This window comes from Dromiciops gliroides, chromosome 2 (assembly GCF_019393635.1).
Source record: "Dromiciops gliroides isolate mDroGli1 chromosome 2, mDroGli1.pri, whole genome shotgun sequence".
NCBI classification, from domain to species: domain Eukaryota; kingdom Metazoa; phylum Chordata; class Mammalia; order Microbiotheria; family Microbiotheriidae; genus Dromiciops; species Dromiciops gliroides.
In genome coordinates this window covers 443,935,021-443,957,861 of record NC_057862.1, presented here as the reverse complement: position 1 = coordinate 443,957,861, position 22,841 = coordinate 443,935,021, and the positions used below count along the sequence as shown (strand labels likewise).

The 22,841-nt window shown below is 38.2% G+C and overlaps 1 protein-coding gene and 1 long non-coding RNA gene across 3 annotated transcripts in view; one reads left to right on the top strand and one right to left on the bottom strand.

Annotated features, from left to right (window-relative positions):
* LOC122741351 overlaps nucleotides 1-2,325 on the bottom strand; it is a 144,923-nt gene extending 142,598 nt beyond the window's left edge. Inside the window, exon 1 of the long non-coding RNA XR_006354836.1 lies at nucleotides 2,195-2,325. This is a non-coding gene — a long non-coding RNA (uncharacterized LOC122741351). The remainder of the gene's footprint in view (nucleotides 1-2,194) is intronic.
* Nucleotides 1-22,841, top strand: part of CDH4 (cadherin 4) — a 1,225,586-nt gene that overhangs the window by 663,788 nt on the left and 538,957 nt on the right. The window lies entirely within an intron of this gene.

The window sequence follows — 22,841 nt, the reverse complement described above, 5'->3', positions numbered from 1 at the left end:
TTGCACTTACCTGATCTTGTCTTTCTAGATGGAACATACTAAATGTTTACAACCTGAAATGGCATGTTGCATAAGAATTAGCTTTCTGTAACTTTTGGTAGAAACGAACTAATCCTGACTCATTATAATAACCCCCTCCATTTCTATAAACAAATCTACATGACTCAACAATGTCTTTGATACTTCCTTGTCAATAGCTGTTGTTGGTTTAGTTCATGTCTGTATCACCCACAAAGCGCCTCTCCATTCCCCTCTTGCACCTTAGTTCTTTCATAGGCACTTTCCCGAGATAAACTATTTCTGGTTACATCAAACAAATCCAGTGGTGTATACCTGGCGTCAGCCTTTACCATTGCTTGTGAAATGAGATGTTTGTTCTAATTATATACCTCTAACTGTTAACCTTTATTGTTGTTTTTCTTATCCCTATCATATACATTTACCAGCTTCATGTTGTATATTTCTTCATGACTATTAGATACTTTTTAAAGTCCCATATAAATTTCTTTTTGCCTTTTTTCTTAGGTGATTATAACCATGAATATAGCACTTGCCTGAACAGATCAGATATACCAGAGAAATTTATTTTCCATTTAGATTGTAGCAGAAATATTTAGATGACCCCTTGACCAAGAGGGAAAGGTGATATCAACTTATAAATATACCTTGCCAGAGAGAAATGTGAAGTGGTATTTCCAGCATGAAAATTAGCCTATTTTTCCTGAGGCAATATCCTAGGACTAGCAAATGGTATCTGTGCCAAGGAGTGTTCCTGATAGAAAGAGGACCACCCTGAGGAAGAATAAATTGGGCTGTTGGAATCTAGCAGCAAAGAGCTTAAAAATGTGTGTCTGAGGTCTACTACCACCAGACATGTACTTTAAGTTTGTTAGCTCTTGTACTTTGAAAATTTTCTGTGCTCATTTGGGGTGACAAGCCACTCCCACCCTCCAAATTCTTTAAAGAAAAGATTAGCAAGCATTTTATCCTGTGCATATGAGCTGCCCATCAAGAATATTTTCAGCCGTGCACCAGTGATACACAGCAGATAGTGCTGACAAAAGCTAAAGTGAAATGTCATACATTCAGATCCGATGCTCCATGGAGTTGGAAGAGGGCCTGTTCTGCCTTCAGAGACTGACAGCTAAATTCTTCATTCTTTCAGCTTCCAACATATGGCATGAAGTAGGGTGTGAAAGATAAATTTCTTTGGATAGGTGCAGAAAATATGTGCAACATTTTTTACTGCGTTGCTGCATAGAAAGATCAAAACAGCCGTGTTTTCTGAGAGCAGAATTTTAATGCTTTGAAATCATGCCTCCAGATTGGTAATGTTGATACAGAGTTAATACCTGCTTGGAGTAATTAGCAGTTTACTCTGTAAGCACAGGGGTAGCCCAGTAAGTGGAAGATTCATTTTAAAATGGACAGCTTTCCCATTTTAAAAGGTTAATATCCCATTTACATCTAAGAGTTTATAGTTGTCATTGTTTTTTTTCTCTCCAGTTCAAAAGTAGAAGTGTTTGGAATCTTATTCTGTGGGCTGACAATTCTCTCAGAAATAAAATGTATCCAGGATAGCAATACAGAAAATTATTTGGTCTAAGACTAGCCAATGGGAAAAAATGTTCATATTTTTCTGGAGTCCAAATAATTCCAAAAGAATGATTGCTCTTCTACTTGCATTCTAGCAAATCAGACTTTTACTGAAATATTTCACATTAATGAGTAGGTGAGTGCAGTCAAAAGAGAGGATGAGAAAATCTTGCCATATTCAGTCATATAGAACTGATACTCTGTCATGTCAGACCATGGCATGGCCCAGTATAGGCTGAATGGGAATGTGGCAGGTAGTTGATGAACACAAAATAGGGATAGGTGGTGAAACAATAAAAACTCTGGAGTCATAACAACACTGCAAGTCTTAGTACATGACCTACATGGAAAACGCTAGAGGAAGCATTCATTTTTGATAGAGAGGGAATTGATTTAGAAAATAACTAACACAAACAAATCATCAGGGGCCCAGAACATATTTTTCTAAGAATTCATGTCAACCTCATTTTCATCTAATACATTTCCTCTCTCAAGGGGAGCAAAAAACACTGAGGTACACAGAATCACAGAATGTGAGAGCTAGAAAGACCTAAGTGGCCATCTAATCCAGCCCCCACGCAAAAGGAATATAACATACCTGACAAGTGGTCATCTAGCTTCTCCTTAAAGACCTCCATGGAGGAATCGCCCCCCTTCTTGAAAGGGACATCTATTCCCTTTTTGGAATTACTAGAAGTTTTTCTAATTTAGCTTGAGATAGTGTGTAAGCTGCTCTATCCTGCCTGAGATGTTGTTTTTGTTCTTTGACTGCCTTCCAAAAATTCTAGAGTGGTCTGCCAGTCCAGATCTCTCATCATTCAGCTCACACCTCCTTCCATAAACAAGCCTTACTTTGACTAAACCTGCCTCACACTGATCTTTCTCTTTCCTAAATTCCTAAAACATTCATTAATTGTATCACATTGTGTCATATTTGATTATATAGATTCATGTTCTTCTGGTTCTTTAGGGTTTTTAAATATACATATACTACCTTTCTATCTAACATAAATATAGTACATTGAGTATTTGATAATGGGTTTGTGGGGGACGGGGCTTGTGTTATTTATTTGTTTGTTTAGCCAAATGAATGAATTCTTTTTTAAAGAATAGACAAGGCATGTAAAGAACACTTGACTTATCAAAGACCATGTAGTGAGTCAGAAAGAATGAACTGTAATGGCCTTAGACCCCCCACCATCTATTTTCTTTCAAATTGAGTATTCTCTGCCTAAGCACAATCATGTCACAATGATGTATGTTATCACCTTGTAGGTGGGCTGGTAATTTGGGAATTTGGAGTTTATTCTGTTATTCAACAAATGTATTAAGCAACTACTTTGTTTAGGCTACATGTTAGTTGCTGAGGGTACTAAGCCAAAAAAGGAAACAGTTCTTGCCTTCTAGGAGTTAACATTCTACTGAGGGGAAACAACATATTAATACAAGGAAATAAAAAGAAGCCAGCTTGCTCACTATCTTAGTACAGAGCCTTCGACACATCTCTTTTCTTTCTGTAAGTGTTGATGGTCCTTTCTATGAGAATCAGAAAATAGTACCAATATCCTTCATAAGATTATTAGGCAGGAACACTAATCAATACCATTATATTAAACTTCACAAAATACAAGTCATACCCCTCTCCTAATCCCAAAGCATTATAATTAATTCAGTAATAAGGATGCTATCTATTTTGTGATGTTTGCTTCTCCCACAGGTCACTTCTGCCATATGGAATTTCATAATTCTTTTGGACCTTGGATTACAATGTTCACCAGTTAAATGAATATCAAATGTTAATGAATGGAAGAAGTGATGGTTAGAAGAGAGTGAGGTGTCTTTTAAAATGATAAATGTGAAACTAAGAAAGATATGGAAAGACCTAAATGGAATGATGCAAAGTGAAATCAGCAGAACCAAAAGTATATGTATAGTCGCTACAACTATTAAGAGGAAAGAAGGGGGCAGATGTAGTAGAACCTTAGAAATGAAAAGCAACACATAGCAAAATAATTTTCCTTGTTTGTTATTTCATAAGTCATTTGCTTCTTCTGCCTTGTTAAAAGTAAGATTTTACCACAGTCTATAATTCATTTTGGTTTTGGGGGGCATGGTTATTAAGTTTAATTTTTTTCTCATTAAAAAAGTGAGAAGGTGGCAGAAGAAAGTGTTGTCACTTGTGTTTATGGTTCTAGTGTTCTCACTAATTAATAAAAATAATGATAGCTGGCATTTATATAGCACCTTAAAATTGGCAAAGTGCTTTACATGTATTTTTTATTTTATCCTCACAACAACTCTGTGTCTACCAGAACCTCAGCTTAGCCCTGGGTAGAAGAATGTTTAAGGATGCTCAAGAGGGATGCAGATTCCTTGAAGAACCCATAATAACTCTCCCCAATGAAGGACTTATAAAGGGTCTTTCCTAAATTACATATAGAGGACTTTAACAATGATCTTTGTGGTCCAATTCCCTCTTTCTGGAGGGGTCAGGGTGAGGGGGGAAGTGAGTTGCCTAAAGTGATACAATTAGTGAGTGTAGGAGGTACCACAAAAACTTTGGTTTCTGGTTGTCCATTTAGAGTTCTTTCCAGTATGTCTTGTGAATCACTAATTTTTAAAGATGAAAAGGAATTATGTTGGGCACCCACTTCATTTTGCAAATAAGAAAGCTGAAACCTAAGAAAGTGAAATGACCTTCCGAGGGTCATCAAATAAGTTAATGATGTAGTTGAACCTAACAAAAGAACTTTGATTTGGAAGGAACCTCAAATGTCATCTAGGTTGGGCTGTGCTTGAAAAGGAATCCCATCTATGACATCAGAGTGTTCAACCAGCCTGAATGTGAAGAGGTTTCAGTGACAAATGAAGTCGGATCCCTCCTGATGCAGTTTATTCCACTTTAGGGGAGCTCCAATTAAGGGAGAATATTAACTTATAATGGACTAAGACCCTAATTTCCATCATGTTCCTAGTTTTGAACACTGTAACCAAACAAAAGGAGCTTAATCCCTCTTCCATAAGATAGTCTTTCAGTAAATACTTGATAACTATTATGCTCCCATCACATATTTTCTCATGGGGGCAGCTAGGTGGTGCAGTGGATAAAGCACTGGCCCTGGATTCAGGAGGATCTGAGTTCAAATTCGGCCTCAGGCACTTGACACTTACTAGCTGTGTGATCCTAGGCAAGTCCTTAACCCTCATTGCCCCGCCAAAAAAACCAAAAACAAACAAACAAAAAAAAAAAAAAGCAAAAACATATTTTCTCATCTAAATATTTATTATTCATTCAATGTATCCTGTTATGGAATAGCCTCAAGTTCCCTTATTAATCTGGTCACTTGCGTCTGGATTTTAATGTCTTTTCAAGAATGTGTCTTTCAGAATTGAAGACAATATTTCAGATGTGATCTGATAAGGCTTGAGTATAATGGGATTACTACCTGCCTGCTTCTGTATAGTAGGAGTACATTAATGCAATATATTATCTATTTGGGGTCTTTTTGCTTTGGTTTCTAAGTCATACTCTAATTCATATTGAGCTTGTTGTCAGACCATCAGTAAATAAGTAGATCTTTTTTCACATAAACTAGTATCCAACCATACTCCTCCCATCCTGTATTTTCATAGCTGATTTTAACCCATAGTATATATTAACCCTTTTAAATGTAATCATCATAGATTTAGCCTATCATTCTAGACTGTTAAGATGTTGATTTTGTTTTTGTTTTTGTTGAGGCAATTGGGGTTAAGTGACTTGCCCAGGGTCACACAGCTAGTAAGTGTTAAGTGTCTGAGGCCCAATTTGAACTCAGGTACTCCTGAATCCAGGGCTGGTGCTCTATCCACTGTGCCACCTAGCTGCCCCTGTTAAGATGTTTTTAATTGTGATCCTGTTGCCTAATGTGTCAACTATTTTGCTCAGTTTTAGTCAACTAGAAATTTGATAGGCATTTCTATGCCTTTATCCAAGTGATTGATAATAATGTCAAATAGCCCAACGCTAGGGAGAAATTCCTTGGACATTCCAAAAGAATCCTCTCTTGGTTAACATTTATCTACTCTTTGTGTACAGTCATTAAACTAATTCCAAAAACACTTAAATAAATTATCAACTATCCTCCATCTAGCCATCTTGTCCAAAAGGATATCATGAGGGTCTTTGCCACATACCCTGCAGGAATCCAGATATAGTATACATGTTGCATTCTCTGATCCAGCAGTCTAGGAACCTTGGCAAAAGGGGAAATAAGATTGTTCTGACATGACTTGCTGTTAATAAAACCATTCTGGCACTAAATGATGAGTACTTTATTTTCCAGTTGTCACAAACCATGACTTTATTAATGCCTTCCATAAATTTTCTAGTTATCAAAGTTTATATAATAATAAATACAACACTTTAAAGTTTTTCAAAGTACTTTACATACAGTATGTCCTTTGAGCCTCACAACTGTATGAAGTAGAGACTGCAGGTATTATACGATATCACCATTTTACCCATCTTCTCTTATTTTGAAAATCAGAACAAATATATACACATTTCTAGTTCTGTTCCAACTCTCCCTTTTCCTCCAATTTTTTCATAGATCACTAATAGGGACTGCTAAATAGTAGTCACTATTTTGCAAAATAATTATTTACAGCTTTCTGTTCTTTCTATAGCCTGGGATACAGCTTGCAATGAGTTTAGCTTCTTTGTTACCATTGCCTTACTTTCTTTAGGCTTTGCCAACCTATTGGGTATTTTTATTCTAACCTAATCTCTTATTACCACCACTACTAGTGTAGATTGGCAACCTTTCTTCAACATGTGGTTTTAGAGAGTTGCCAGTGGCACTTTTAAGCTTAAATGACTTGCACCAGGGTCACATAAATAGTATGTGTTAGAAACAGGACTTGAATCCATGTCTTCAAATGTCTGAGGCTGCCTCTCTAGTCATGATCCATATATTGCTTTTTAATTGTTTCTGTGTATTATTCTTGTATCTTTAAGTAGGAGGTTTGTGTTTTTTTAATAAATGGACCATTAGATTTCATTTTTGTTTTGCATCTTCAATAGTGTGTTTTCCATCAGATTGAGCACATATCATGGACTCACAAACATTTGATTGCTTTGAGTTTGTGTGTCACTGACAGAAGAATAAATATCGCATGCTAACTGTAGTGTCTTTTTCCACAAAGTCACTTATATGACCATAGCTCCCTTAAACATTGGCCAAGATCTTATTATGCAAGAAAGCAGTAGTATCAAGGGATTGAATGTTTGTGCTGCTTTTATTTTTAGCAAGGCAACTTTTTAAAAAAATAAGGCCATGTTCTCATTATCGCCCACATTACAGGAGTGGTTTCTTAGAACTTTAATGTGAAATATATGCTAGTGCGTGGTGTATTCTGACCTTCTCAGTATTCTCCATTTTAATTGGGTGACCATTTCATTCTTCCATAAAGGTTATCATGGCTGTAAACCTAAAAGAAAGGGGACTGGGCCTCCAAATCCTACTGATGTCCTACTGATAAGGTCAAAGCAGAAAAGCACATTACTATGACTCACATGGTACATGTGGCAGTACAAACACACACAACACCTAAAATTAATTGTCAAGAGAGTGGCTGTAATGAGGTTAGCAAATGGTGCAAAGGAAACCACTCTTCATTATCACCATTAACCTGAAGGCTGTCCAGGCACAGAGCAGGCCATGCCTCTGCAGAAAGATATCAGTGCTTAAGTAATGAATACTATTGGACAGTCCAGGCAACATGGAAGCTGTTTTATAGTCTCCAACACCGTTGTTGACATCAGAAATTATGGATGGTTGCTACCGGTGCTATTTTCCAAGTTATTTTCCAGGAACAAAGAAATGTAGCCCAACTGAACCTTTTGTACTGATAGCTTTCAAAATTGTTTTATGGAGGTCAGCATGTCATTACGAAGTTAAAATGAAGACAGAGCAGAAGATAAATTAGAATGAAAGAGGAGACGTTTCTAAAAAATTGTCTGGGTCAGAAAAAGACTGAAATGCATGTGATATGGGTCTCTTCTTTTCAGGGGCTTTTCCTGATCCAAATTCACACACTTCTCTCTTAGGAGCCAATAAAACCATTTCCAAATCCAAGGGGTTTTGAGACAGAAGTACCTGAAGGAGCTGAGTGAACGCAAACGAGAAAATGGCAAGAGCAGATTAGAAAAGGGATTGAAAAGTGTCCTGTCATTGTACCTCCACATTTCTAAGAGAATGGTCTGAATGAAGATTTTGCTCACTGAAGAGAGGGCATGTGGCTGTTCAGGCATTTCAATAGTGTCTGACTCTTCATGACCCCATTTGGAATTTTCTTGACAAGGATACTAGAGAGGTTTTCCATTTCCTTCTCCAGCTCATTTTACAGATGAGCAAACTGAGGCAAACAGGGTTAAATGATTTGCTTAGGGTCACACAGCTAGTAGAAGCCAATTTTTTTTTTTTTTTAGTGAGGCAATTGGGGTTAAGTGACTTGCCCAGGGTCACACAGCTAGTTAAGTATTAAGTGTCTGAGGCCGGATTTGAACTCAGGTACTCCCGACTCCAGGGCCGGTGCTCTATCCACTGCGCCATCTAGCTGCCCCTAGAAGCCAAATTTTAATTCAGTTCCTCCCGACATCAGGTTCAGAGTTTTTATCCACTTGCATATTCAGGAGATTAGAAAACAGTTCAGATGGTTGTGTTGAATACATGGTGTTACAAAAGTGAGTGAAATTTTAAGCTATTAACTTTTGGAACAACTTGTAGAGTTGTCTCTTGTGACGCAAAGTCATCATTGCTTAGTCTTTGGGTTCAATCTGTGTATTCCAGACTTGAAGTAGCCTAATGCATGAGAATGTCCCAGGATACACATAACACAGGGTATCACAGATATAGAGGAAATAACCGGGTAACCAGGTAACCAGATTCCCCAGAGCTATACAGCTTTGTTACACTGAGGTCTCACCTGACTCCCTTGCCTTTAAACCAGTGATCGATCACACTCAGTTCTGTGGCCACAAAAAAGGGGAAGTTTAGGGCAGATGAGCCCAGAGGCTCTCTCTCAACTGCTCTTATCTACTGCCTATAGCTAGCCTCAGAGTGAAACAAAAGCCGATGTCCTTGTTAGAGCTACTGACTGCAATCCTGCCTTCCTGATCCAGTATTGCAACTTCCCTGCCTCCCAGATCATATTAAAGAAAAAAAGGAGGAAATGGGTCAGAAAATTATTAAAGGAAATTACAAGTAATGTCTTTATGCACCCCTGAACATTTACATGTTATAATTAATGTTGTGTACATGTATGTGACTATGGAAAAGAAAAAGGGAAATTATTTGGATTTAGAGAAAGGAAAATCCATTTATAAATAGAGATTGAGTGCAACTATATTAATAATATTTGCCAAGTGTCTATTAAAATTATCAGCCCTTCTCTTATTGTTCCATGTAGCTGCTTTTTTAGTTCAAAACACAAATCTTCACATAGGTAAAAATTCAAGGACAATAAAAGGTGTTGCCAGATATAATGATCTATACCTTTATATCTTAAGCAAAGAGATAATGCGGGTAAATAGATGCTGCAGGTGGTATATTTAGTGGTACAGCATTTACTGACTGTATGACTTAGAGCTGGTGGGCATGGGTGAATGGGAATCAATCTTTCCCAATTGAAAAGACTTTCCATTGTGCCAATCAGGCTATGGAAAGGGAGGGGGATTGTTTAGCAACCCCCAAAAGTGCTTTAGATGACTCCTTCTATTGACACCTTGTGGAGTACATAATAAAATAGGTCTCAATAATTCATGTATTAGTGTTGGTGGACCACATTATACCCACTCTCAGTTTCTGATTGCATTGGCCTTGGTCTGAATAAGGAAACTCTTTCAGGGTTTTAAATTCTCTCTGACTCATAAATAAGCTCCCCGGCTGTTTTCCCCATGCACTGGCAATAACAAGACCCCAGAGAATGTGCCTTGCTATTCATCTGTTCCAAGAAGGGCAAATTCCTATTAAAGCATCATAGAGGTAGGGAAAGAAGCTTAGAGGTTAACTCAGTCAACCTACATTTTACAAATGAGGAAACCAAGGTTCAGGGAAATTGATCTCCTCAATGCCACACAAGTAGTAAGAGGCATAGCCAGATTCTGGGTATCCAAAGCTAGTGCTCTTTCCACTTCCACTGCGTGTCTTTCCCTTTTTTGATTCATTCCATTCATTACCTTTCATTCACTCCACAAATACTCATTAAGCACATTTTGTATACTGAGATTCTGCTGAAGGAGATGTAAGGTTCAGAAAAGACCCTCTCCCTTAGGAAAGCCACGTCAAATTATAGTCTACAAGATACTTTTTGAACAAAATATGTAAGAATTAGGGTTGCAGTTAAAGTCCCCATTCCCATATATACACGTATTGCATGTACACCTTATAGTTTATAAGTCTAATTGTAAAAGAATTGCTTTTAGACAAGAAATTTATATGGGGCAAATTTTTAGGGATACTTATTTTTCCTCCTTTTGAGACCTTCCTTAAAGTCCAATGTTGTATAATAATATAAACTCTACAACAGTGGAAATCATGACTTCCAGTTTTATTTAGATAATTAACACAGTGTCGTATGTAATTATGTACTTAATTACAGCTTGATTAAAGTGAGTATTGTGCCTGATTTCTAGGAGGAAATGATTGGCATTGACAAGCATGGCATCATGGATAGAGGGAGACCCTGCTTCAGAGATTGGAAGAACTTCACTGTCCTCTCTCTGATGCATGTGAACTGTGTGGCTCTGAGTAAGTGACAACCTCTCAGTGTCCCCATGCAGCTCTCCTAAGTCATAAAAGTTGAGGAGTAGTGAATGATCAGTTCAGTAGAGATGCCCTCTTCATTTAGAATTTCATACCACAATGAAATTCCAGTGCAGTCTACCCAATAATAATAATTATTATAGGAAATATACCTTTCAGCATTTAAGTGTGAAGTAGATCTTCCATGACTCTGATATACATTCATAAGACTTTGGGGATAAGCTGCTTGAGGGCAGGAACTATTGTTCACTTTTTTTTTTTTTGTATCCCTAGCACTGCACAAAGTCAAGAACATAGTAAGCACTTAACTGTTTAGTGCTTGACATAGTGAAAAGACTACAAAAACATCAGAGTGGGAGTTTATAAAAACCACCATTTCTTATAGCACAGTAGTATTCTATCACAATCTTTTACCATAACTTGTTCAGCCATTCAAACAAGCTCAATGATCTTAGAAAAATATGGTTAGACTTGTTTGAAATAAAGAATGAAATGAGCAGAATTAAGAGAATGTTGTATACAGTAACAGCAATATTGTTTTAAGAACTTTGAACAAATAAGTCGTTTTGACTATTATAAATACCCAAATTAACCACAAAGGACACACGAAGGATGATATTAACTCCATTCAGAGAAAGAACTGATAAATATAACTATGTGTAGAATGATTTTACATATATGTATATATGCATATATACATTATACATATATGTGTACACATATGCACACACATATTTGTATCTAATAGTAGAATGATGTTTAAAATTAAATGTGTGATGGTCTATCTCTGTCCCAAGTGTAGGGAAAATTAGCTAGGGTTTACTTATAAATTCGATGCTTTAGCACCTGGTTGGGTTTTAAGCATTTATTTAAGTATATTAGGTGTTAGTAAAGAGAGAACACGTGTCTGAAAGATAGGAAAGGCTAGCTAGGATCTACAGGAGAGAGAGAAGAAAAAGCTGCCTCCACCCAGGAGTCCCAGGCCACCAAGAGGAAGTTCCTTTGCCTGTTAGAGCAGAAGCAACCTGTGGGTCTGGAATACAGGCAGTCCCTACAGACCGCTCCAAGCTAATTGACTGGTAGCATTGAAGTCCATTGATTGACATGACTTGAAAGCAGACCATGAATAGAACATGCTGAGGTCAGAGTTCAGATCCTCTGGTGGGAACAAGGCTTTGTGAGGTAACTTCCTGACACCAGGGTTGACCTTAAAAACAGTCAGCCAGGCTATCTCAGCAGGGGGCCCCTGGTAATAATTTTCTCACAGTAGTCATCTCTAGGGTGGGGGGAGGGAAGAAAAAAGAAATTTACATAATAACTTTATTATATATTTAAAAGGAATAGCAAGTTGTACATAATAGATTTGCAGTTTCATTTGCAATCATCTTTTTTATTCTGTTTTATAAATGCTTGTTTAATTCCATAAATTAAAAATAAAATAAAAACCACCAAAGTACATTCTTTTTCTTTAAAGCCAAAATTCAAAGATTAAGATCCTTTACCCTTTTCTGGCTAGAGAGAGGACTTATTCTTCCACTTAAAATGTTTGTTTTTCAACTTCCCTTTCTTGCAGAATGCTTTGAGTATGGCAAATTGATTTTATCTGGGGTTTTTCTGTGCTTGTTACCACATGGAGTGGGTATTATTTCAGCACCCTTTGAGTCTCATGCCTAGTTTGGTCCTTAATAAATAGAAACAACCTGTCTGTCTGGTTTGGTTGGGAATGGTTGAGTGTAGTCTTATAGGAACAGCACTATGCTGATCATCAGGTTGTTTCACCTTGATCAGTCACATGGCTGCCCTCAGCTATAGGAAATCTATTTTCAAATATTACTTAGTCTGATCTTTTGGAAAGGAATGTGGTGAGAAACCAAAGAAAACTAACAACAATTGACTTATCTTTGTCTTGCACATTCATCAACCCAATATCAAGGTCTAAGATCCTCAGATCAGAGATTAAGATTTAAAAGAGACTTCAGAGGCCCTCTAGTTCAGTTTCAGCAAATGAGGAAACTGAGGCCCAAAGAGGTTAAGTGACTTCCTCAAGGTCACACAGGTAGCACATGAAGGAGGCAACATCTTAACCCATATCCTCTATTTTCAAATCCCGTATGGATTCCATTGTCCTCCACTTCCTATTTTGAGGCTAGGCTGTTGTTATTGCTGACACCTACTGAAATACAAGGGAAGAGAATTATGCCAAAGAGAAAAAAGACTGCAGGAAGTTACCATTGCTTTATTCTTTAGTTTCCACTGTCTTTTCAGCTCTCCCAAGCAAGATTCTTATATTAATAACTCCTCAAGAAGCTGTAAAAAATGCATAATGGTGTTTTGCTACTTTCTCCAAAAAGCCTTCATTTTCCTTCTCATTGTACCATTTCAGGTAAAGTGAGTTTTTATTGAGACCTATGTAAAGATGGCAAAATAAGAGTGGTTTGTAATTATCCGTTTTGTGATCCTTGTAAAATAGGATGGCCCGAGATGGGAATTTAACAAAGGTATATGCGGAATTGAGCAAGCCCAGAACAATACCAAAGGATCCTTTTGTCCTTCAGGAAAATGCCAAACAAACCCCTACAAAGCATTTCTTTGTGAAAGGAAAGTCCCGGCAATTCTCCAACATCTAGTCAATGCAGTCAGTGCCATCGGTGAATCTCTTTTGCATTTTGTATGTTATGGCTAATCCTTGTAGGCATGTCAGTGATGCAGTTAATTATCCCAAGGTACAGGAAAGTGGTACATGACCTTGACGTGGTGCTGTCAAAGGGATGCAAAGCAATGAAGCAACTGTTCCCAATTATGCACTTTATCTGTGTCCGTATCTTGAAAATCACAAAAAATGAAAAACTTTGTTTGTACTTGAGTTTCTGATTTAGAAGTGCTCAGAACTCCAATTATGGGCCAAGATAGTTTGTGGAACATCTCAGAGTGTTTATGTCTTGTTTATCATGTTATTTTTCAAAAGTACTTTGAAGGATTTTTGCAATTAATTTGTAGTTCCTTTTGATTGAAATGTAGAGTTCTTGATCTACATCTGTCACTTTCCCTCAAAACAAATGTGGAATATTCCATTCCCTGTTTAAACTACTACAGAGGTACTCCATAGATGTGCCTATGTGTTCATATGTGCACGTCTTTGAAGAATACACAGATGTCTGAACAAACACTAGTGCAGAGATCAGTGTAATGCAATAAAAGCAACAATAGAAATGAAAGGGACAGAACCTGAACTCAGCTAGATTCCACTGGTCTAGGGAACCTCCTGGTTAGCAAATTCTCTCTACCAATAAATACACTTTGGCACCCTTTCTTCAGTTTCTAGTCTTAGAGAGTTGCCCAGGCCACTGAGAGGTTAAGTGATCTCCTTTTCACCCAGCCAATACATATCAGAGGCAGGATTAGAACTAAGGTCTTTATGATTCTGAGGGCCAGCTCTCTGTCCACTACAGCCAGTTGCCTCACCAGTAATAATGATAATGATTTCTTTCAAGAGCCTACTGGTGGGTCTCCCTACTCTCTTCCAGCCTCCAATTTACCACCAAAGGTATTTTCCTAAAGATCAGGTTTGAACCCTTAGCCAAAAAACTCCAGTGGGTCCTTTTCCTCTAGCATAAAATACAAAATCCTCTGTTTGGCATTAAAAGTTCTTCATACCCTAACCTCCTCTTGCCTCAACAGTTTTCTTACACCTTATTCTTAGAACCAATACCAGCAGCATCCTTGCTATTCTACAAACAAGAAGACACTGGCATTTTCTGTCAGCTCCTGGCATTTTCTCTGGCTCTCACCCATGCCTGCCTCCTCATCTCTGCATGCCTGTTTCCCTAGCTTCCTTCAAATCCCAAACTAACATCATGTCTTCTCCAGGAAGCCTTTCCCAATCCATCTTAATTCTAATGCCTTCCCTCTATTATTCGTTTTCTATTATTTTGTATATAGCTTGTACATACAAATTTGTTTGCTTGTTGTATCCCCTATTAGACTAGGAGCTTGTTGAAGTCAGAAACCTTTTTTTTTTTGCCTCTATTTGTGTCTTCGGTGTTTAGCACAGTGCCTGACACCTAGAAGGTGCTAAATATTTATTTATTGACTGACTGATACAGTGCCTTTTATGTACATTATCTCATTAACTCCTCACAAGAACACTGTACTATGAGCCTCCCTATGGTACAGGTGAGAGAGGTTAAGTGATTTGCTCAGCCAGGGTCACAGAGTTGTTAAGTCTTTGGGGCAGGCTTTGAATTCATTGTTTCTGCCTCAGGGTCCTCTTAAAAATGCTTCAGTAGGAGAAGGGGTGGTTCTTTGGAGCAACTACAAGATTTGTTTTGGGAGGCAAGAGGATCTTCAAACAGCAGTGACTGCTGTTAACCTGAAGATTAGGCTTGTGATGTGTGGCAAAGAGTCAATTAAAGGCATGCATTAGTATTTGGCAACATTTTCTTCTGGGGCTAGGTATAGTTGGTGATGTCATTGTACACAAAGTATGGTAGGCAAAAAAAGCTAATGCAGCCCTTGTGTTTTCAAAAGTATACTGTCTAGAATGAGCGAGATAGTTCTCTACTCTGTCTTGGTCAGTTCAACTGGAGGTAGCAAAGTCTAGGCAGGATGCTGAAAAATGTAATAACATCTAGAAGAGGGTGACTGTAGATAGTGAAGACACACAAAATCATGAAATGTGGGCATCAGTTGAAGGAACTGGAGATTTTTATCCCAGAAAAGAGATATAGGGCTGTCATTTAGAAGGAAAAGTTAGATTGGTTTCACTTGGTCCCGGAGGGCAGAACAAGAATGGAAGCTGCAGAGGCAGATTCTGCTTCATTATGAGGAAAAAATTTAACAGAACTGTCTAAATGAGGAATCCTTAGGAGGTAGTGGCTTCCTGTCACTGGAGGTCGATGAGCACTTGTTGGAGATGTTATAGAGAGTATTCCTGTTCTAGTCCAGGTTGAACTAGGTTGAGGTCAGCAAACTACAGCCCAGAGGCCAAATCCTGCCTTCTGCCTGGTTTTTGTGTGGCCTATGTGCCAAGAACTAAGAATAATATTTATGTTTTTAAATACAATAAAATTGTATTTCCACCTGTACAAACCATTCTTATTTTGTGGGCTATACAAAAAGAGACAGCTGACCAGATTTGGCCCATGGGTCTAAATTTTCCAATTGCTAGTCTAGATGACCAGTGAGATCTCTTCCTACTCTGTGGCTCTATGATCCCATTTAGAAACATATAATTATAGAAAAAGAAGAATGCTGGTCTGGATATTCTCTCTGGTATTTTGCAGTCTCCTTCATTCTTGGGCAACAGAAAAAAAACCCACCCCTCCTCAATTCATTTTTAACTATGTTTGGCCATCTCTTTTTTATAGACTAAGCTCACAGTCTTATCTTTCTCCCCATTATCTTTTCATTTTCAACTTAAGCATCAGTCATGGATTTAAAATATGTTTATTCAAGGCTGCTTTAATTTTTATTTTTCATTTGAAAATCTTAATTGTGACCTTTCAGAACTCCCAATTAAACTTTCCAATAAAATGAAAAGGTTGAGTTTCTGTGTCTGCAGCACAGCAGAGTGAGGCCATACTGAGGACTGATGGAGTCAGAAAGAATGGCATATAGGCATTCTTGCCAGTTATAAGTCATCCTGGCAGCCAGCCTGGGATTCAGTGATGTTTGTTTTATGAGCTTCAGATGTCCAAAAAACTAGGTCCCTGTCCTGGAGGGGAGACAAGAATCCACCTTATAAAAGAGTCCATGGACACTTTGCTCACAGTTTGTTCCAAGAAGGCCTGATTGCAGGTTCCGTTTGTTGAGGTTGTCACTCCCAGAGGTATTAATAAGTCCCGGGTCCAAGATAAATGGCTGGACTTCATTGCCACACAATCATAACCATAACATATATACTATACTCCTTTAAGCCATGGGTCATGAAGCAATGCATCTAAATTAGGGGGCAGCTCCTTTTGGGAAAAAGCTTCCATTGGACTGTGTGGTCTCAGGATTTATGTGAAGAAGAGTTAACTCAATGCTCTGTTATTTCCATTTTGCAAACAGAAAAAAGCCAAATAAACAACTGAAGCATCTTTTTTTTTCCCCAAATAAGTAGAATTATAGATTTAATTCTTGAAGGAACATTAAGCACCCTCTAGTACAGAGGTATTTTTTTTCTATGTGTTTTCACAGAGCTCTTTTTCTGTCTGGTAAAACCTACAGATCCCTCATCAAAATAATTTTATATTTATATATATATACATATATATATTTTTTAAAATACATGATTATAAATTAAACTAATTATTTGGCATGTCCCAAAGGTCTTAGTGCAATTTTAAGCATTAGTAGCTTGGAACACTACCTCAAACTCTGATTTGTAGCATTTGCTCATTTCTGAGGGGTAAATGCTCATTCTAAAATTTTGACAATCAGATTCGTGAGCTGACTCCAGCACACCCCTGAAACAATATGTGCTGGCAGAAGATAGAACTGGGAGTCGTGATTGGGCATCTCATTTGTCTGAGGATTCCTACTCAGGTACAGGTTATTCTAGTTGACCCCAAGGCCCATTCCAGCTCTACTGGTACATTTCTATGCCACTGTGAAGAGGGAACTAATCTAGGCCATTTAGACATAACTTAAAATCACAAGCCAGCCTTCAATGAGTTACGTTATCATATTCAATTTATACAAAATTGTTTTTTCCTTTAGTGTAAAACTTTACTCTGTCCTTCAAGTATATTAATACCAGAATCAGACAAATCACCAAGGATTCAGGAATGTGTCCATAATGTGTATCCCTTTTGATCCACAAATCAGTGTCAGGATTGAAATCCAAGTTTTGAACTTTTTGATCTAGTTCTGAAATGATATTTCATAAGGAATAATAAAATGGGGTAAATGACCTAACACCTAGGAATTTAAAAAAAAAATTATATTGGGGGCAGCTAGGTGGCACAGTGGTTAAAGCACCAGCCCTGGAGTCAGGAGGACCTGAGTTCAAATCCGGCCTCAGACACTTAACACTTACTAGCTGTGTGACCCTGGGCAAGTCACTTAACCCCAATTGTCTCACTAAAAAACAAAACAAACAAAAAACCCCCCAAAATTATATTAATCTGTTTGGAAGCCTACATTCTCTTCAGCTCAAATACTCACCTTAAGCAGGGGAACTCTATAGGCCCTATTGGAGAAAGGTAGGGTTCATGCCCATTTTATAAAGTAAGCTGCTTCCTTGTGGAAAAGTTATAATGTACTTAATATGTCCAAGCATCACAGATGAATAGATGGATATATGTCAAAAATCACCTAGCCCAGCCCATTATCTAAAGCAGTAAGACAGTTATCTTATATTCCTGATATCTTTCCTTCTCACAATTCATTCAAATCATCCTCATATAGCATGATTTCAAGTCTTTTCCCCATCTTAGCTGCACTCCCCTGAACATACTGTAGCATATCAATGCCCTTCCTAAAATGTGGTGCCAAGAAATGTATCCTTTATATAGTCTCACCAGGGCAAAGTAAAGATTATCATCTCTCTCATTCTGGACACTGGACCTCTCATAATATGGCCTAACATCACAATAACTTTTTTGGCTACCATTTTGCACTATTGATTCATATTGAGTTTGTCATCTACTAAAACCCTCAGGGTCTTTTCATATAAACTCACTTGACCATAGCTTTACCATTTTGGACAGGTCCACTGTAGCTATAGCACCTCTTGCCCATTCTGTACCCTGCATTTTGCTTCTGGGCTGTGTTTGTTTGGAAGTAAATCCCAGTAGCTGACAACTTTAGAAAATTGTTTCATAGGACAATGTTTGTTCACATCTTCTCAGTGACTTTGGTGCTTCATCTCACCTTATACCCTCAGGTAGTTTTATTATTATTGATTCCATTAAAGGAGCAGAGAGCCTGTATTCTGCCCAGTATTTGATGAATATTGTGCACCCAGGAAAGATGATTGCATGTAAGATCAAATCTGTAGGAGAATTCTTTGCCATCTTTTTCCCCACCTTACCCTCTTACTGGGAGGCCTACATTATGCATGCTTTTTCCTTTAAGAATTGGTTTTCAGGTTTACATTTGTTGTTTATGTAATAACACTGACTGATACTGGGAATGACCTTCTACAATTGAATACATTGTGGGAAGAAGTTTGCAGAAAGCTAGTGAGATGATCCCCAGCAGTGTCTTTATAAATCTTAGCCATACATGACAGACAGCACTTCACTGGAACAGCAGGCAATGGCTTTTTCCATCCACTTTAAAGGGACACTTTGACACATTATCCATCAGGAAAGTCAAACCTCCTAGGGCCAGCTTTTGTATCATTGTAGGAAACACAAGAGGGATGTTAAATAAAAGGTGAATTAATTGTCGATTTGTCTGTCAACAGACTTCTTCTCACCTCATCCTTGCTGGGGCATCCTTGCAGAGAGTGGCCAGTTACTTGTGGTAGCAGAAACTTAAAATCTGAACCCGCTGAAGTTTTAATTAGGTTAATGCCAGGAGAATGGCTAAAAGGCTCCATTTACAAGAAGTTGGCTGGGCTCTTCTGCACATGGCTGTGTCAGCAATGAAAAATTGCATCCCTGAAGGGCAAATCAAATACCCCAGTTGTGTCAAGATTCCCAAGATAGAAAAAGCCTGACTTTGAACACCTCGTAAATCCACATGGCTTTCTTTTTTAAAGGAGTTTGAGTTTTTTCTCCAGGATTAACACTAGTTTGCTTGACTCTGTCCCTTATTCGAACTTTCTTTTTCTTCTTATTGGTAGCAATTATCAATAGCATGCTAGAGATAAGTGTAAAATAATTACGAGGAGTATGCTAGATCCAACTAGAACTGGCTCAGAGCCAATTGTTAACTTTTGCAATGTGAGCAAATATACCTCAGAAATCAACAAATGCCACAAATCAGGGCTTGATTTATTGTTTTGTTGATTGTCTAGACTTAAATGATGGAGAAAATGTTAATGATGCAGATTAAATTTATGAGTGTGTTATATATAGATTTTGGGGGGGGAGAGCCAGTTGTTAAACAATAGTAACAACCCACAAAGATATAATAATTGATGTTTTGTAAAGTACTTTACATGTGCCACCTCACACCATCCTCATAATGACTCTATGAAGTAGGTGACATAAGTATTATTTCATTTATAGATTAGGAAGCTGAGATTTACTTTAAATGACTTGCTCATGGTAATGTACCTGGTAAGTGAACAATCTGGTACTTGAACTCATGCCCTCTGACTCTGTACTGAGTGCTAATCTTACAACTACCTTGATAATAAAAGGGGAGAGGATAGGAGAGTGGTCAAAACTCAGAAAGTCATAACAATAAAAGGGAGCAGCATGGCAAATTGGAAAGAGGGCTTGATTTGGAGTCTGGGTTCAAATCTAGCCTCTGGCTGATTAATAGTGAGATGACCTTAGCTAGGTCCCTTAACTTCTCAGAGTGCCTTCTGTTGAGCCCTGTGTTAAATGGGAGACACCATGCCAGCAGTATTGACTTCAGTGGATCATGGGAAGGATCCAATATATGGTAAGCACCTTGCAAACCTTAAAATCCTTCCTAAATCACGATTTATTTTATTATTCCCAGTCACTAAAGGGAAGCATGACAGAATGGGTATAAAGCTCGCCTCAGAGCCAGAAAGACCTGGTTCAATTCTTGCCTCTAACACACACTGGCTGTGGGACCCTGAGGGCAAGTTATTTAACCTCTCAGTGTCTACTTCCAGACAGCTTTCAGAGTACAAATTGTAGGACAGTTGTAGTTTCCTGTAAGAATGAAATCACCAATCTGGCAATTCATGTATATGTACGTGTGCATATATACACATATACATATACACATACACACATTAGTCAATATAGGAATGTTCTAAAGTTGATAGATTTTATTTTAATTTATTTTATGACTAAGATATAATAATTATACCCAAGAAAGCATGGCACCTCACACTAAACATTAAACACAATCCAGATAATATAGGAGAAGTGTGGGTTCTATAGCCTTTGTCTCCACTTCACAGTAAACAGGGGTGGAGGTGGGGCTGAAAGCGAATAGGAATTACTTTTATAACACATTTGAAATTGCATTATTACCATTGGGATTGTTTCTGGAAGACTGACAAGGCACTTGACATTGCATAAGAACTCAGGAACTCAGGAACTCAGGAAAAAGAAGACAGCACCTCCCCACACTTCTACCTCCACCCCTGCCCCAGGGACTTGTGAGTCAGCCATAAGCAGGAATTTCTGACCTGAAACCCACCAGTTCAGAAAGTAGAAAGGTTCAGTAAGGGTGCTTTCTTGCATATTCTAGACCTTACTGATGCAGATCAGTGGGACTGTGACTGCAAAGTCTCAGGGAAGGGAGTTGCTTTTCAAAAGGTATTTTCAAGAAGAAAGGCAAAGGTTCCAGTTCTCTGGCTTTGCATATCTGGAGACCTGCTCTCCTAGGTAGGCCCTGACTAAGTTATTCAGATCATGCCCACAATTCTCCATTCCACTTTGACTGTAGAAACTCAATGCAATTCAACTTAACAAACATTTATTAAGCAGATGCTATATTCAAGTCCTGTGCTAAGGGATACAAAAGCAAAATAAAACCACAACAGACACTTCCCTCAAGAAGCTTATAGCCTACTGGCCATCTTTTCAATGACTGTTGAAAGGCAAGCCAGAAAGAATCAATTTGCTGCAATTTCTTCTCTTGCATCTACAGTACCTTTTAAGCTAGAGAAATTGTGTCCATTGTGTCTTGCGTATACAGTACCTTTTAAATTAGAGGAAAAAATTAAGATTACATCTGTTAATCCTAATCATAGAGAACCCAGGATTAAGCAAAATGGGAAAAAATGCTTTCCCTTAATCCCAGTGCATCTCCTGTGTATTCCCTGCTCCTTCCTATCTCTCTCCTAGTCTTCCGGCTAATATAATCCTTACCACTCCCCTCTCCACTAGCCCATATCCTACTAATCCTTTAAGGCCCAGTTGAAGTACCACCTCTTTCAAGAAGTCTTCCCAACTAACTTCAACCCCTACAGTTATCTTTTCATATACTCTAAATTCCTAAAGAATGTATGTAGATGATTTATATCAGAGCTTTTACCTGCTGATACAGAGTTGTAGATGTGACAGAAACAGGCAGATTGAATTTTGATCTCAAAGCTGTTAAAAACACTTCGGGGGGGGGGCAGCTAGATGGCGCAGTGGTTAAAACACTGGCCCTGGATTCAGGAGTACCTGAGTTCAAATCCAGCCTCAGACACTTGACACTTACTATTTGTGTGACCTTGGGCAAGTCACTTCACCCCCATTGCCCCGCACAAAAAACAAAACAAAACAAAACACTTCTCTGGGATAACAATTCATCTCTCTTTTCCAGCCAGCAATATTTGTAGTATTTTTATATTTGGCCCAAACAGCATCATGTCGGGCTAACTCTCAATAAAAGACATGACTTTATTTTAAAAAGCAGTATTTATTTAAGAAGGAATAGTAAGCTAGAATAATAATCTGTAGCTCAATACTAACATGTAAATCTATCAAAAAGGAGGCATAGGGGCAGCTAGGTGGTACAGTGGATAACGTACCGGCCCTGGATTCAGGAGGACCTGAGTTCAAATCTGGCCTCTGACACTTGACACTTACTAGCTGTGTGACCTTGGGCAAGTCACTTAACCCTCATTGCCCTGCCTTAAAAAAACAAGAAAAAAAAGGAGTTATAAAACACAAGGTAATGATTTTTAACTGTCCTAAAGACATAAATACACACATTCCTGTAAAAGGAATAGAATTAGATTCTAAATGAACACATATTAGATCTCATTGAACCTTCTTAGCACTATGGCCTGTCACTTACCAGATCCAAACTGATTGATGAAGAGAACAACAAAGAAGATGGAGAGTCAAAAAGGTCCATATACAACCCTCTCTGTTTCCCTTTCCTTCATCATGCCTCCCCATTTCTCATGAGCTTTCTTTGAAATTTTGCATCATGCCACTATATCAGGTACCTTCTCTCCCTCTCCCACTTTGACCTTCTTTCTGTATGCTGCCTTTGCCTATTAGATCGCAAGTTCCTTGAGGGCAGGAACTGTCTTTGCTTTTATTTGTATTTGTGCCCCAGTCCTCAGCACAATGCCTGGCTCATAGCAGGCACTTAATAAATGTTTATTAACTGACTGATTAGCTCCTGGAACCCTCCACTCTATTGTTAACAAGTCTCCCTCGTGCAGGATTTCCTTGAGGGCAGGAACTGTCTTTGCTTTTATTTGTATTTGTGCCCCAGTCCTCAGCACAATGCCTGGCTCATAGCAGGCACTTAATAAATGTTTATTAACTGACTGATTAGCTCCTGGAACCCTCCACTCTATTGTTAACAAGTCTCCCTCGTGCAGGATTTCTTCAATTCATACTTGATGTT